The sequence below is a fragment of the Lissotriton helveticus genome, chromosome 9, assembly GCF_964261635.1.
Source record: "Lissotriton helveticus chromosome 9, aLisHel1.1, whole genome shotgun sequence".
NCBI lineage: Eukaryota > Metazoa > Chordata > Amphibia > Caudata > Salamandridae > Lissotriton > Lissotriton helveticus.
Genome location: NC_136070.1, coordinates 1,199,517,211 through 1,199,534,374, shown reverse-complemented (window position 1 = coordinate 1,199,534,374; position 17,164 = coordinate 1,199,517,211).

Genomic DNA, 17,164 nt, shown 5'->3' with positions numbered 1-17,164 from the left:
CCATTCTATGCCACTCTACTGTACAGCACTTCACTCTACACCACTCCACTCTATGTTGTTCCTCTCTTCACCACTTCACTCAACTCTATACCTTTATAGTCTAAACCATACCAAACCACACCAAACCACACCACTCCACTCCACTCTACTCTACACCACTTCTCTCTAAGACACTACATTACACTATTTGACTCCATGCCACTACACTCAAAGCCACTCTCCTGTAAGTCATTCCACTCCGTGCCACTCAACTGTACGGCAATCCACTCTATTCTATTCCACTCAATGCCACTCCACACTATTCCACTCCGTTTTTCCATTCGACGCAACAACATTTTATGCTTTTCCACTCTACGGCATTTCACTTTACGCCACTCCACTCCACTCTATGCCTCTCAACTCTATGCCACTTTGCTGTATGCCACTCCACCCCACGACACTCTATGCTATTACACTGTACATCACTGGACTCTATGCCATTTTATACCATTCCACTCTACTCCACTGTACGCCACTCTACTGTACGCCACTCTACTGTACGCCACTTTACTGTTCACCACTGTACTCTGTGAATCCATTCTGTGCTATTCCACTCTACTCCACTCCTCTCCGAGCCACTCCTTGCTACACAGTTCCACTCTATGCCACTCCACTCTACACCACTCCTCTCTATGCTATTCCACTCTACTACAATTGACTCTACGCTACTCTATGCCACTCCACTATATACTAGTCATCTCTACACCACTCCATACTACACTATGCCACGCCACTCTACACTATTTCAGTGTAGGTCATACACTCTTCACCACTCCACTCTATGCCACTCCACTCTACACCACTTCATTCTATGCCACTCCACTTGATGCTGCTTCATTCTATGCTACTCACTCCACTCTATGCTTCTCTGTTGTACAATACTCCACTCCAGCCGCGGCCAGTGGAGGGAGTGACGGTGGGGCAGAGAGGCAGGTGGGAGAGGAGCAGGGTGGGGGTGCTAAAAACCAGAATATGGATAATTGGAGGTAAGTAAACAATTTAATAATTAAAACGAATTTCGTAGCACGCCATGCATCGCATTTTGTGATGCAGGGCGCGCTACGGAATTCGTTTTATTAATTACATTGTTTACTTACCTCCAATTATCCATATTCCAGTTTTTAGCACACCCCCACCCTGCCCCTCCCCTGCCCACCTCTCTGCCCCACCGTAACTCCCTCCACGGGCCGCGGCTGCTCCACTCTATGCCACTCCACCGTATGCCATTCCACTGTACACACCTCTACTCTGCACCCCTCCATCCTAACCCACTCTTCTTTACCCTACTCCATTCTACACTATTCAACTCTACCCCACTTCACTCAAGCCATTCTATGCTATTCCACTTTACATTATTCCACGCTATGCTACTCCACTTCACACCACTCCACTCTAAACCAATCCACTGTTCTCCACACTATGCCACTCCACTTTACCCTACACAGCTCGACGACACTCCACTCTACGCCACTTCATTCTATTCCACTCTACTCTACGCCACTACCCTCTACACCACTCCAGTCCGCACCACTTCACTCAATGACCCTGCACTTTACGCTGCGACAGAGTACACCAGTTCACTACCTCACTCTACTCTACCACACTCTACTGTATGCCATACACCACTACGCCACTCCAAACCAATAAATAAGAAGGAAAACAATCATGAATTTACTTTGTGATACTTAATAAAAATAAATAAATGAATAAAACAAACATGCAAATCCAATTAAAAAAACAAAGGTTGAATATTAGTTATAGTTAGGAAAAGATGTTTTATTATTTATATAGAAACCAAACTTAAACTACAAAAGTATGAGAAATTATACAGTTATAGTTATACCTTCAATTTCCATTTTAGCACCATCTTTAAATTACTGTAACTCACACACCTCCGCATACAGTATTGTAAACTCACTTAACACACAGTACATGAACTATAACTCGCCCTGCTGCCATGCACAGTGCTCTCATAAAAGATGGAATTGGAAATGTGATGAGTGTTATACATGATATAATTTAAAGTATAAGTGATGTAATATTAAAACATATTAGGTGTGCATGGAGAAGGTGCAAGTTATAGTTTATGTACTGTGTTGTTAGCGAGTACACAACAATGTGTACAGAGATGCGTGAATTATAGTAATTTGAAGGCGGTGCGTAAAAAGATTGGGGGTAGCCAATTCAACATACAGTATGTAAGAGGTTAGAACACTGGCATTGAGGACTGGTTAGCAGGCATCAGCGCACTCACAGGGGCTAATTTACAAGCCCATTGTGTTGCTGGTTCACCAGCAGCGCAATGGGCTTTTCCATATTTACAAGGGCATGTAAAGTCACAGTGCGTGACTATTCAAGGCCTTGTAAATATGTTTCCCTTTCGCGCATAACTTTGCGTGAAAGGGGCAATCCATGGGTGTTGCTGTGGGTGTTCCCACACAATATCCATTGAACTCGACACATTCACAGATTTACATTTTGTAAACACAAATGAGTTAGAAACCTACGCCTCCCCAGGGGAGGCATAAGGAGGGGCAACAAGAAGAATCACTTTTATTTCTCCTTATTTTTAGCTCTTTCTAATCCTGCTGCATTCTGCAGCACATTTAGAAAGAGGAAAATGCCTTGAATGATTGTTTTGTGCAGGAAGGTGTCCCTTCTTGTGCAAAAACAATCATCCCCTCAGCGCAGGTACCTTTGCAAAATGATACAAGTATGTCTGCGCTGGTGCTCGACTGCTGTTTGTGCGCCGGTGCAGGGGAGAAGGACAGGAATGCGCCATATCTTCAAGATATGACACATTCCTACCCTTTTATTTTGACCCACAGCAGAGCAGCAGGACGGATTGCTGAGCTGCCCTGTCAAAATATTGTAAATGGACCCTCAGAGTTGAAAACCAACAGCATCAGTCCAAAGCTTTGGGGGTGATCATGCAAAAAGCAACATTTTCTTCCATTTAGATATTGTATTGCATTGCATCATATGGCGTGAGGGCATACCTTGCATAATAAAAGTCACAAAAGACAGCAGGAAGAGATTGGTTTGAGCAGACAATGTTTAACTGTAAGACATTTTCTGTGCAAACCTTCCTCCCACAAACAAATCATAGCTGAAATTGTGTAATGCCAAATTTTGCAAAGTTTGCATTATTTAAATATCAGGCTTTTTACCAACATAGCTTCAGTTTTGGCTAGGCCAAGAAAGATCTAAAATGTTGTAAACTGGGGTGAACCTCCTCTTTTAGCTGATAGGTAAATTTTTACGTATAAGCAATAGGCGATTCAAGTAGAAAAGTGATGAAATGTAGCCTACTGACTTGCATTTGAAACTCATCTAAAATTATATAAATTATTTTGAAATGTTCTAGGAAAAATAAAATGTAGATTCCAGAAACGTAAATTAATCGTTTTTTTTTAATTATGAAATGTAGCAAATGTTGCTTTTAAACTTTGTGCACTGTGCTGATGAACTGGATGTGCTGTTATGACAGATACATATGCCAGAGTGCTCATGCTCCCATTAACCTGTGAGGATGCCTTGTCCTTTGTCACTCTTTTCTTCACAATATTCATCCCTGTTCAAATGAAAAATCCTGCACTTCACGGGCTTCACTTTAAAATGGCATTATTACGTATTTGTGTTTGGGAGAACAACAGGCAGTTTTAAATGGTTCAACCAAATTCTGCTGCTGCGAAGTTTCAGGCCTGGAATTGGAAAACCTGCTGTGTGCTGGCGCTCTGTCTGCGCCCTTAACCAAGGTGTGTGTATTCTGTTGCAGCTGCGCCCATCCCCCAGTCTGTGACAGTCACTGACTGGAGGTGGTTTCCGCAGAGCAGGTTGACCGGCCGGCCCCTTTGTTATGCAAGAATGTGCATTTGCACATCTTTGGCTGACCTTGGGCAGTGCCTTGACTACCTTTCTTTCTCCCATTAAGAACAGGTGGGACCCTGTTTGAGATCATTTTACGAAGAAGAAGCCTAAGAAACAGTTAATTTTAAACCGTAGTGACATCTTAGAAGTGAAATTGTATATGTTTAAAAAAAAGTATACAGAGCAATAAACAGACTTCACAAGAACATCACTCATATGTGTAATTCATGTTGAATGTAAAATGAAGGAAGCTTTAATTTAATTGCATTGCTTTCACTTTAGGAGGTGTTTGTGGCCTTTATTTTTTAAATATAAAATTCAATATTCTGTTTAAGTTTCAGGTTTACTAAAGCAGATGCAAAGCTTTTTTTAATTGTTGTTTTATGCAATTGAGTTAAATACAACAACAAAATAAGAAGTTACCAATCGAATTTCCCATAATTACGTAGGTGACTTTTCATGGTTACAGAATGAAGGGGAACAAGCATGTGTTCATGGCAGTTCTGTAAGTGGTGCGAGAGTATAGTCCTGGATTGTTGGGGATGGATTTCGATTCACTTGGAATGGCAAGTAGGTGATGAGGGGCTCCAAATATGTTTGGGGTGAGTTTTCACAGACATCAGCACCCAATACTGCTCCAGACTTTCGAAGTACATAATTATAAAAAAGCCCAGTAGCATCTTGAGAAAGGGTGGATGTTTTTATTAGCAGTGTGCAAAATTATTGCAATGTAATTGTTTTCGAAGGTCTGAAAGATAAAGATACCAGTTCATGTACCAATGCCTTCCACGCACAGATGCCAGCAGAAATATGCAGGTAGTGCACACATCATCACTTTTATAATACAAAAGTGAATATGCTTGTGCTTCGAGAAAAAAACATTATGGCGCTGCAGTTGAAGTCGCTGGAAAATAACTATCTAGACTATGATGACCTCATGAAGTGATTGATGGGGATCAGAGAGGAGTCTGGTTGTGCCCGTTGATCCTCTTCTTTCTGACCAGCCAAGAGCAGCATGTTTTTCTGTATGAATCTACTTTGCTGAGTAGCTCTGTGGATTGATCAAAATTACCAATTTTACAAACTTGGATCTAATTTTGCCAACTTACATCTTCTGTCTCCCCTCTGCGGTCTGATACTGTGATTTCCTCACTGGCCATTTTATTGAGGAATATAGTCCGCAGTGTAAGATGTATTCAGATGCCCATACTAAAAAATGATTGGATTGGCTACTAAGGTCAAGCAATCCTATTAAGATCATCTATTGATAGGCAGAGTTATAGGGTGGGTGTAGTGCAGAAGCCTAACTGATCAAATAGGTCATGTGATTTCATGCAGGTTTGTAGCTAAGCATTTCACATCTTTCCCGTACTTTTCCGGGAAATGGTAAATTACTGTTGGACCAAAGATTATTGAGTTCTGTAGTATCCAGAATGTTTTTTTTTAATATAGGTAGAACTTAGTCTGCTTTAAAAGCTCAATGTGTACAAATAGAAATTGAGAAACATTAAGAATATGAAGTCAGAGATGACATGCATAGAAAGAAGTTCCACAGCTAAAGAGTAGATGTGATCCTCATTGTAATTGTTGGAATTAGTTGAAGTTATGAGTCAAGAAAAGTCCAACATCAAGGTGAGCAAGCCTAATTTAGCAATAAAAATATATGAGGTGATAAATGAGGACAAATCATTTCTGTCTTCTTAGAGGGGCATTAGCAACTAATATGCAATGTTTGATCATTGTGTATTTAAGACTCGGGTATGGGATTTATACCCAACAATTAACGAATAAAGTGCTAAAGATGCTAGAGCACAATACAATTACGTTGGTGATGTTAAATAATTTTGGAAAATCTGCGTTCTACTTGTAATGTAAAATTCCTGAAACAACACCATTGTGCGGTAAAAAGGAATCTCAAACACCCGGGAACAACACGACACACATTGCTGTTGCAGTGTGTTTGCTTTTTCCACTTTTTTTTAGAGTGAAATGCATCTTTGAGTCAAAAAATGACACAAGGATGCAGTTTTGCGGTAAAATATTGTGCTAAATGATTCATTTCCATTTCGCTTAATTCGCTTAATTATGCGTCATTTTGCCAAAATTTCCGATAATTACCGAAAAGCAAACTACGCAAATTTCATACACCCCTAGTGGTACAACCTTTGTTGTATAGTTGTGGAGCGATAATTCTCTATCAGCACCCAAAGCTTCACTCCACTCTTCTTGCTTAAAGTCAATTCTACATCACAAACAGTAGACAAGGAGTCCACTTCAATTACAAAAGAAGAATCCCCTTCCTCCTCCTCAACCGGCATACGCGACAAGCAATCGGCTATGACATTCCTTTTACCTCTGACAAAATCAATTAAAAAAATGTAATCCATTACTGACAACAACCATCGAGAAATCCTGGGAGTCACATTCCCTTCAAGGCCCTTACCACCTTGTAAAATAAATCAGTAGCCTCGCCAAAAGTAACTTGCTTCTTCATACAAGGCAAATAAGAGACAAGGAATTACTCACAGTCCTCACATTCCAAATCATAGCAGCACTCGTAGATCAACTGCTTTAACAGGGGTGGAGGTCACTCAGTAATCGGCCCCCTGCGCAGAATCGCTTCGCCATAAATTGTAGTAACCACGGAGGCAGTGGTTAGTAGGTAGGAAATGTTTATTCACAAGTACATCTTCATAAGTGTACATCAACCTCCAGCTTCTTCCAACGACCCTTTTTCCCAGACCCAGTCTGTGATGTCATTCCATCACTGAGTTCTATAATAGGAGAAAGAAATCTCCACACTTACTTTGTCTCTTTTTCTATCCTGCCTTTGTGTTTTCCCTCCAGCTCTTCTCTTTCTTCTTGTCCCTCTTCCTGAGACCATTTCTTCTGTCTCTCCATTCACCTCTCCTCCTGTTCCTGGTGAACTACTCTTAGCTTCTCCCTTTCAACCTTCCTTTCCTTCTCTTCTTCTTAAGACCAAGCTTTTTGAAGAGTCAGGGTCTTCATTAAATTCACCCCACTTAAAGAACAATCCCTGATGACTGGGGAACCCTTGGGATTGGGGAAACTAACTCACTCATGATTTTTTTAAGCAGCCTAGGGAATACACTAAGGCTGTGCCTAGGGAAAGCCTTGGCTAAGTTGTTGTGAGTTATGCAAAATAAACAATTGATGGACGGAATGCTGGACAATGCAAACATTCACCCCCAGTCCCAAGGATCTGGGTTAAATCCATCATTATTTTGCTCACCACACCACCCTAGTTTGGACCCAGCCATATGCAAATCAGTCTTGACCCTGTTCCTTGTGGGAACAGTCGAGCCCAAACTATCAAGCCAGGTCCTCCCTGGTCCGGAAACAAGCATCCTGGAACCGGTTTCAGGGAATCACCCTTCATCAGCCAGGCTAGCTTGATTGCAGTGGTGTAGTGAGCACAGAACCCATGTCTGGGCATAGCCTTCCCACTTAGGGCGACATATGAAAAAGAAACAATTGATGGACGGAATGCTGGACAATGCAAACATTCACCCCCATCACAAGGATCTGGGTTAAATCCATCATTCTTTTGCTCACCACACCACCCTAGTTTGGACCCAGCCATATGCAAATCAGTCTTGACCCTGTTCCTTGTGGGAACAGTCGAGCCCGAACTGCCAAGCCATGCCTTCCCTGGACCAGAAACAAGCATCCTAGGACCAGTTTCTCGGTATCACCCCTCGCCAGCCAGGCTAGCTTGAATCCAGTGATGTAGTGAGCAATGGACCCATGTCTGGGCGTACCCTTCCCACTTAGGGCGTCATATGAAAAAGAAACAATTGATGGACGGAATGCTGGACAGTGCAAACATTCACCCCCTTGATACCATTGAAATAAATCATATGGAATGCAAGCCTAGTCACTAACAGCACATAATTTTACTCATTTCTACAAGAGCAACACAACTCCAGGAAATCTAGACAAGTTAAGGCACCTTGTGATGCAGTGAGCGGTTTCTCAGTGGGCATAGAGGTGAATCTCTCTCACATCCCTCTGCTGGTCCTTTAAAAGATGTCACAGGCAATGTTTAAACCCCAGTCCTTGTTCACACAGCAGCACATTATGTCCGCCTTGTGCAGCAATTTGAGTGAGCGGATGCTATATGGAGCATCTGTCATGCCCTGCCACTCAGCCCCTCCTCCTCCTGAAGTCGTTTCGGAGAGTGCAGATGGTCGCAGGTGTGCCGGTTAATTGATGCATGTAACACTAGTCCATTGTAAGAACAAAATAGGTTCTACAATATGTGGTCTCGTATACCCAGCACACACAATAAGCATTGCCAGATGTGACAGACACACTTGCAATCACCAAAGCACCAAGCACAGTTCAGTGCCTTAATGCGGGATGTGGTAAGTGTTGCTCAGCACAGCACACATCAGTAATTAGATGGGACTTGCAACCAGCGATGGACAAATCATAGTCCATATGCCTCTTGCCGTTTCCACCAGCAGCCCCACCATTTAATTCTTGGCCAAAGGGGGCGAAGATAATCTTAATGCCAAGTGATGGTGACCAAGGATGCCAATTCGTAGACATGGATGCAGGGCTGACCCTCCGGTCCTGCAGCTCCACTGCAATCACTGCTGGTAGACTTGTTCAGCCTACTTCCTTCAGGTAGTTCCTCCATCAGGGCTACAGCTAGACTCTGCTTTGGGCAGACCCCTATGGCAGGGACACCTCCAGTGACCCTCTCTTAGCCTGTAGGGTGACTCCTCATTCATGGCAGGCCATCAGTTTTGTCAGTAGCAGATCTCAGATGCAATAACCTCACGTAGCTAAACAGCTGGTTGTAAGGGACACAAGCCCTGGTCGTCGGGTTTCCTACATGACTGTGATGTAATGCTTCTACTGGTCAGAAAGAAGTCCTGGAACAATGACTTTTCACATCAAGGTCATTAGACCTTCCACCCATCTACAGGCACAGGTTAAAGCCCTGCCGTATCAGCCTGTACCACTTACACACTGCCACCACTGCCAGTCTGAAATTATTAAAATTTTCTAAGGAGGGTACTCTGGGTGCCCACTAAGGAGGGCATGCTTGATGTGCTCCTCGAAACCACAGACACTGACTATGGGTTGCAATGTCACTAACTAGAAAGGGTCCTCAGTGTTTGCATTTAAATAATGTGTGCACTGGGGCAGAAAAGAGGTCAGCAGGACAGGTAGGCATGCTCGCAAATCAGGCAAGGGACCTTCCTGTTACAACAGGACTTCTTGCTCTATATGCATGTGTCAACAGCAATTCCTGCTCTCCCTCATGCATCCTCCTTGTTTTCTCTTCTTTCCATGAACATCTTAATGTAGGTGCTTTACTCTGTTGTTGATCTCATGTCCTACTCTATCTAGACGTGTCTTAATTGTCCCTTCTTTATCTCTGTACGTCCAGATCTTCTTTTCATTTTACAGCAATTGCGTTTTTGGCAGACTGACATTTTACATCTGTACTCTGGAAATGGCGTTCCCTTAGTTTGTCAAACATCTTCTGAAGTGTGCATTCTGTTTGTTCTCTGTATTTTAGCAGACTCTAACTTGTACAATATAAATGATGGTTTGTTTTGCCTGCCCTCTTACATTTCTTGCCACCATGGCCCTTGCATTGTTGTTTCCCTCTAATAAATGCAGTTCTACAGGTGTCAGAATAAAAAGATGAATTCATTAATTTCCCATTTTTGTTGTAGTGTCACATTTTCCTCCTAGCTTCTTTCCAACGATTCAACATTTTCCTAGCAAGGAAGAAAATATTTTGCAATGCACTTGTACCACCAAAATGCTGTGCGTTTTGTATCTTGTTTAAGAAAACCCTGCACTTCCTAAGCATGAACGGAAAGGAAGAGCAGTTGGCTTAGTACCCTCATATTTCCTGGGATTTAATGTAGCTAAGCAGGAACTAAATCAGCTGCCAGCAGGTTATTCGACAAGCAGCACTGAATTACCCGTTTAACCAACAAAAAATAAAGTGAATATCTCGAACAAGCCTGCATGAAAACATCTCTGCAAATAATGTATTCCTTTAATTGGGAGCAATCATAAGGAATGTTTTCTTTAAATATAAAACTTACATTTATTGAAGAATGTGTTACAGCATAAATAGACCGTTTCATGGAATTAGAATTGTGGCTAGCAAAAACCAGCTCCGAACTGGAAGCTTTGACGGAGTGCCTCCGTTCAGGTGTATGTGTTCCAATATTTTTGCTTTCAGAGTCTCAAGTCGGTCACACCCAAAAGCAAGCATCTGTCTTTTAACTTTACAGGCGTGCTTTCTGTTCCAGGTAGTCCCATCCCCCAGTCTGGAAGTCTTGGCCGTCTCCAGCCGGCTTCTGCATACTGGTCTCTTGTCATGATAATGACGCTTTTCTTATGCGTGATTAGCACCTCTCTTGCAGCCTGTTCTTAACAACTGATTTTGGTGTGTGCTCAGTTGCAAGGAAAGAATCAGGTTTTCTCGAGCAACATTTTTTTGTTGAAGCATGTATTTGCGCTGGTAATTTTAGGGGTCTGTTTAAATTATATTCCTGTTTTATTTAGTTTAAAAAAATCATGTGTATCGGAACAAAATCAAAAAACTTCCTTTATCTGCTAACATTGATGGCATTATTGATGTGGAAACTTGTATTATAAGTAGCGTGCAGAAGTTACTTTTACTTTAAAACTGAATTTTAACACAACTAGGGTGATAGTTGTCCCTGTGAACATTTAATTCTAGAGGCGCACCAAATTGCTAAATTTTGCACCCTAAAATGCCAATGTTTGGAAAATTGCGCTTTAAGGCAATATCTCACATACCTTTTTTACCCTGACAGTGAGAGCAGATTTTGTTTTGAATTCCAGATGCTGGCATAACAGGTGTGTCTTCAGTGGTTTTTGAGGGCTAGTAAGTTGGGTCTGTTTTCAGTACTCTTTACATGCCTGATACAGGTGCCTAGAATGGGGCGCTGCAGGTACAACCCCACAAAGGATTTGGCAAAGCGGCGCATTAGTAGCAGCATCTGACTTCGATCTGATGTAGATTTTAGATTATGCATCAGCAGAAGTACGCTTTCACATTTAAGCGCAATAAATGCTGATAACATCTCATCATTGGGAAGAAAGTTGTTCCGTGCATTTATCAAGCATCATGTTATGTTATTATAGAGAAATGTACTATGCACAGGAGTTAGACCCTGGTCCCGGTGTGCCTATTCACATTCTATGTGTATTCCACGGGAAACACCATTTACAACTAATGTATTACTTCGTGGTGCAATCGCAACGCGACTTTTACATCGTGGCCGGCTTTACAACGCATGCTTTCGGGAAGCATGCTACAACGGCACAATGACATATACATCTGCTAGCGATGACAACGCGGGCAAAAAGCAATGAAAACACGGTGGCTCATCTATCTGCAGGTCGGGCAAGTTAAATAAAGCTGATTGCATATGAAACACTTTCAGTGGCAGGACTCCGGTACATGTTATGTTCCAGTTTATGTTATTATTACAATGATTGTATATGAAACTATATATATATATATATATATATATCTATATACATATATATATACACACACACACACACACACAATTGGTGATGGTTGCATGATGGATGGGTGGATGGATGGATGGATGCATGATTGGTGGATGGATCGATGGGTGGATGGATGCATGGATCACCAAAATGGCAAAAATGTGGGTGGATGGATGACTGGGTGGGTGGCGACAATTGGTGATGGATGCATGATGGGTGGGTGGGTGGGTGGATGGGTTGATGGATGACCGGGTGGGTGGGTGCAAAAGTGGATGGATGCATGATGGATGCACGATGGGTGGATGGATGCATGGATGACCAAAATTGTAAAAGTGTGGGTGGATGGATGACTGGGTGGGTGGGTTTTTGGTTGGTGACAATTGGTGATGGATGCATGCTGGATGGGTGGATGGATGCATGGATTACCAAAATTGCAAAAGTGTGGGTGGATGGATGGATGGATGGCTAAAAGTGTGGATGGGTGCATGATGGGTGATTGGGTGGATGAATGGGTGGTTGGGTGGCAAAAAACGTGGATGGATGCATGATGGATGGGTGGGTGGATGGGCGGGTGGGTGGGTGGTGGGTGCATGATGGATGGGTGGGTGGATGGGTAGATGGATGACCAAAATTGCGGATGGATGGATGCATGATGGATGCTTACTTGGTGGATCGAGCGATGGGTGGATGGATGCCCAAAAATGCAAAAGTGTGGGTGGATGGAGGACTGGGTGGGTGGGTGGTGGCGGCAATTGGTGATGGATGCATGATGGATGGGTGAGTGGATGGATGCATGGATGACCAAAATTGTGGATGGATGGATGCATGATGGATGGATGCATTTAACAAATACTAATAAAGTCTCTTTTTTGCAAGATGGTAAGGCCTTCTAGCAAGACAAGAAATGCTCAATTTGATCCTGGATAATTCACAAAATTTTTTGTAACTGTATCTACCTACAAAGCTTAGCTTACAGTTTGGAAAGTGTGTGGATTCAAACTGCATAAAGTCTGTCAAACCTATGCCAATCACTCAAACTCCTTCCTGCATTCAAAATCCAAGCCATCTCCACTCGACCACTCATTATGAGTTTAACAGTTCTCTCGACGCCACACCTCTCAACCCTATGCAGCAGCTTGGCTGATGAGTCAAGTGGTGCTTTTGTCCATGCCAACACCCACATCAGTTGCGGGAGCTCTTTTTTTAAACTGCGAAATTACATGTTTCCATTTCCGGTATATTTAATGCCTCGTGTTTAATGCACAGTTTGGACTTTGGCACTCACTCCTGCCAGGTCAGGTTTTCTATCCATGACCTCTCGCTGCTGCACACTCGGGAGTGTGAAACTGGCTGTCAGCAGGCAGCCTTGTCAGAGTTTGGTTTCAGAACTGCCGGAGTCGATAGCACAAAGCAGTATGCTGGTCCTAACAGGTGACAAATCGAGGTTTTTGGAGCATGCACAGGCGTGAGACCCTCCAGTGCATAGGACTCCCATCAAAGGCAGGTGATTTGACAAGCGCCAGAGATTTGGTAATACCGCTACCAGAATTCGATATAGCAGGGTGCGTTCATCTCTGGAGGAGGTACTGCAGCAGTATTACCAGTGTTAAAAATTAGAAAAGAGGAATAATCGCAGAAATGTGTACTCCTGCAGAAATTCCATTATGTTTACTCTTGCACGTTTTGCCAGTCTCTCCTGGGTAAATGTGTACGTGGGAAAACATTCAGATGTGCATTCTTTCTGCATTACTCAAAATACCAATTCATCCAGTACCTTCTTTATCTGCCGAATAAAGATTTTTGATTTCACAGTAATGAGATTGTTAACTTTTCCTTTTCATTTACGTTCTGGAAAATGTGCACTATTACCACCATAAACACAGAGAAATGCTGTCATAGATTACTTAAGCTTGCTGGCCTACTTTCTGGTGCGTGTCTATCTTAAAACTGTTGGGGTCGGCGACCTGTAGTAATTAAATAGAAGAAATGTGTGCATAATTATGTATCGCGTTGTCATGGCGTGCGATTTAAGTGCCGGCGATCTTTCTTTGATTTCAACAGGTTTTATTGAGAATTTTTTTTTATATATACAGTACAGATATACAATGCACAAATAGTGAAGGCAATACTGGTGACATCGTCATGCTTGCCAATAGGAATCAACGCATTGCCGTTCTAACAACGTGCGATGTAAAAGATGGCGAAGTGTTGGGCTTTGCTAAGTATTCGCCGCGGGGTTAAAGCCCGCGATGTCATGGTGCACAATGCATGATCATACCTCTGTATTCCACAGCTCAGCTGCAATGAAGGTTGGGGGTAGTGCCTCACCGTAGAAACTGTCATCGCAGCAGCATAAATAAATGCCAGCATTTGTTAATGAGCACAGCAACCTCCAGAGAGATGTCCTGGCGCTGGGGTACGTTTGGAAGATTAAGCAATCTATTGCCCAGAGTCACATGGTGCTGGGCTAACCTGCTGCTGGGGCCAGGGACCGAACTGTGAACCCTGTGGTCCAGAGTCAGGTACCCTGGCCACCTCTTCCCTTACATACACAGCTTATCACCTACAAGAGTAGGAAAAGCTGCTCTACACTGGTCAGGATCTCAGAGAGAGGTCCTGTCATTTACGGGGAAAAACAGGGGCAGGCTACGAGGCTCAAACCCTAGGAGATGGAGGAGGCTGCACACATTGTGTGTTGCACAGTGATTGATGGCCTGTAGTGGACACTTGGATGGCAGAGGCTGGACACAAAGGGTGCTGCAGAGTAAGAGATACAGAGTGGCATGCACATGGATGGGAGAGACTGCACAAATTCTGTGCTGCACAGTGAGTGATGGAATGCAGTGGGCGCATGGACAAAGGATGCTTCAAATATTGTGTGTCGAAGAGTGTTTAATAGAAAGTGGTCTGCACATGGATAGAGGAGGATGCACATATTTTGTGCTTCCCAGTAAATGATGGGAGATAGTGTGTACATGGATAATGGGGCTGCACATATTTTGTATTGAGCAGTAAATGATGGAAGGCAGTGTTCACATGGATGACGGAGTCACACTGTGTGGTACTCCGTGATGGAATGTAGTGTGTATATGGCGGAGGCTTCACACTGTGCTGCGCAGTGAGTGATGGAATGTAGTGTGTATGTGTGTAGATGAACATGGTTGCTGACCTCCTTTACTGTAGACTGCGTGATGGAAAACAGTGGGCACACACATGGTGGAGATTGCACATATACATTCCTGCAGTTCCACAGATGAAATGCTCTGTGCACATCGAATCTTGAGGCTGCTCACATTGTGTGCTACACAGTAATTGATAGGAAGCAGGAAGCACATGTATGGAGGGGGCTACATATATCATATGATGCACAGTGAGAGATGGAATGCTCTGGGTGCATGGATAAAGGAGGCACATTGTGTGCTACACAGTAATTTGGGCACATATTTATGCATTTTGCATAATGCAGTGCAGCAACAAGGCAAACTGTATTGACTGTCAATGCAAGAGTCAGTGGCTAAAGTGCGTGTTTGAAATGTAAAAAAATAGGATTCCATTAATTGTGCATATATACGCTTTTCAAAGAAAATAGCCACCCAAAAATTAAAAGTGCAACATCAGTAGATTAATTTGTTTCTAAAAAAAGGATAAAGGGTTATATAAATTTAAAAAGGCAATTGTATTCATGTATTATGTTTTCTAATTGGTATGCTTCTTTAAAATCACTATCTTCTTTGTTGCAAGATGTAATCCATTTGCTGAAGTGTGTTTAATATGCTAAGTGTGTTTAAGGCTGCAGTACCACCTCCGGTCTACGGGGGCAGAGCGAGCAAAAAAATAAACACACTTTCTGAAACACAGGTCCCCACAAGGCAATTTTTTTTAAATTTGTAAAAATTGGCACAGATGTTTATAAACTCATTTAAAATCATTTAGAAGACTTTACCTTGTGGGGACTTGGGTTCAGGTCCCCACAGTGCAATCAAGTCCCCACAGCGTGAGTGTGTTATCACACCCAAGTCCCCACAAGGATAGTAACACAAACCCACACCCACACACGCACACACACACACACTCACGCATAAACGCGCACACATGCCCATAGACGCACACACATCCACCCCCAAACTCATACCCAAACATACACACTCACGCACAAACGTGCCACACACACACACACACTCACGCATAAATGCACACACATGCCCACAGACGCACACACATCCACCCCCAAACTCATACCCAAACACACACACTCACGCACAAACGTGAGCACATGCCACACAAACACATGCCCACACACACATGTTATTATGGGGGGGTGTAGGAAGATAGCGTGGAGGTTAATGATAGGTTGTGACACATGAGGGAGAATAGGCGGGGCATTATCCAAGGAGTTAAATCCGTGGAAGAAGACGGCGTGCAGTTAAACGCCGCCATCGTGTGTGCAAATGAAACTTAACGCTACAGGTATGGAAATGAGAGGTAGCAAATCCTGGGTGAAGAATGAGGGAAGATAAAACGAGGACCACTGGGGTGGCACATTGGGCTAAGTTCGTGAGGTTATGGAGGGTTTAACATCGTAATAAGGGAGTGAGTTAGGGGATTCTTTTTAATCTAATTACGGTAGCATTTCTGCTCCGTTTTCCGAGGGTAGCGCTTAAAACGTTTATAATCATGGGGAGATTTCAAAAGCAGTATAGTTATGTTATCGGGTCATGAATTGCATTTAATTGTAGTCACTTAAGCAAAATGTTTATAGCAACGTTTTTTTAATCTTACAGTGGACCCCTGAGGAAGGACTTTGAAAAGTCTGAAATGCATTGGGTGACATCATCATTGTATATTAAGGATGTTATATGTTCGACGCGTGCCCGGAAAAAGGCCTGTTGTGGCATATCCGTGGTATGAGAAGTGTTATAAAACATTGGCCAATCATGTGTGGATATTACATTGGAATTAAATAACTAATACAACTCAAAATAGGGAGTAAAATGGATTTATTAGCGAAAAGAATTGAGAAAAGGTAAACAAATATGTGCAACTTTCAACGATTATAGCTGTGCGTCTGGATTTGGGGTGCAGTGACGCCCCATCTACTTTATTGCACACACACACACCCCCATACACACCCAAACTCACGCACACGCCCACACACACACATCCACACACCCACCCACCCCCAACCACACACACACACACACAAATCCACATACCCCCAACCACACACACGCACACACACACTCATGCATACACATGCACACATTCCATACAAACACACATGCCCACACACGCACACATATCCATCCACCCACCCCCAAACTCACACACACACATTCACACAAACACTGACACACATTCTCTCTCTCTCTTTCTCTTATCTCTCTCTCCTTCCCAGCACAGCTTGACAGTGTGTGGGCACCCCGCAACCATCCCCACACACACACACACGCACACACACATGCATATATGCACACACACACGCGTCCACACACACACCCCACACACACACACACAAGCACACACACCACACACACACGTCCACACACACCCCCCACACACACACACCACACACATTCTCTCTCTGATTCTCTCTCTCTCTCTCATTCTCATTCTCTCTCTCTGATTCTCTCTCTCTCTCCCTGAATCTCTCTCTCTCTCTCTCTCTCATTTTCTCTCTCGTTCTCTCTCTCTCTCTCTCTCATTCCCATTC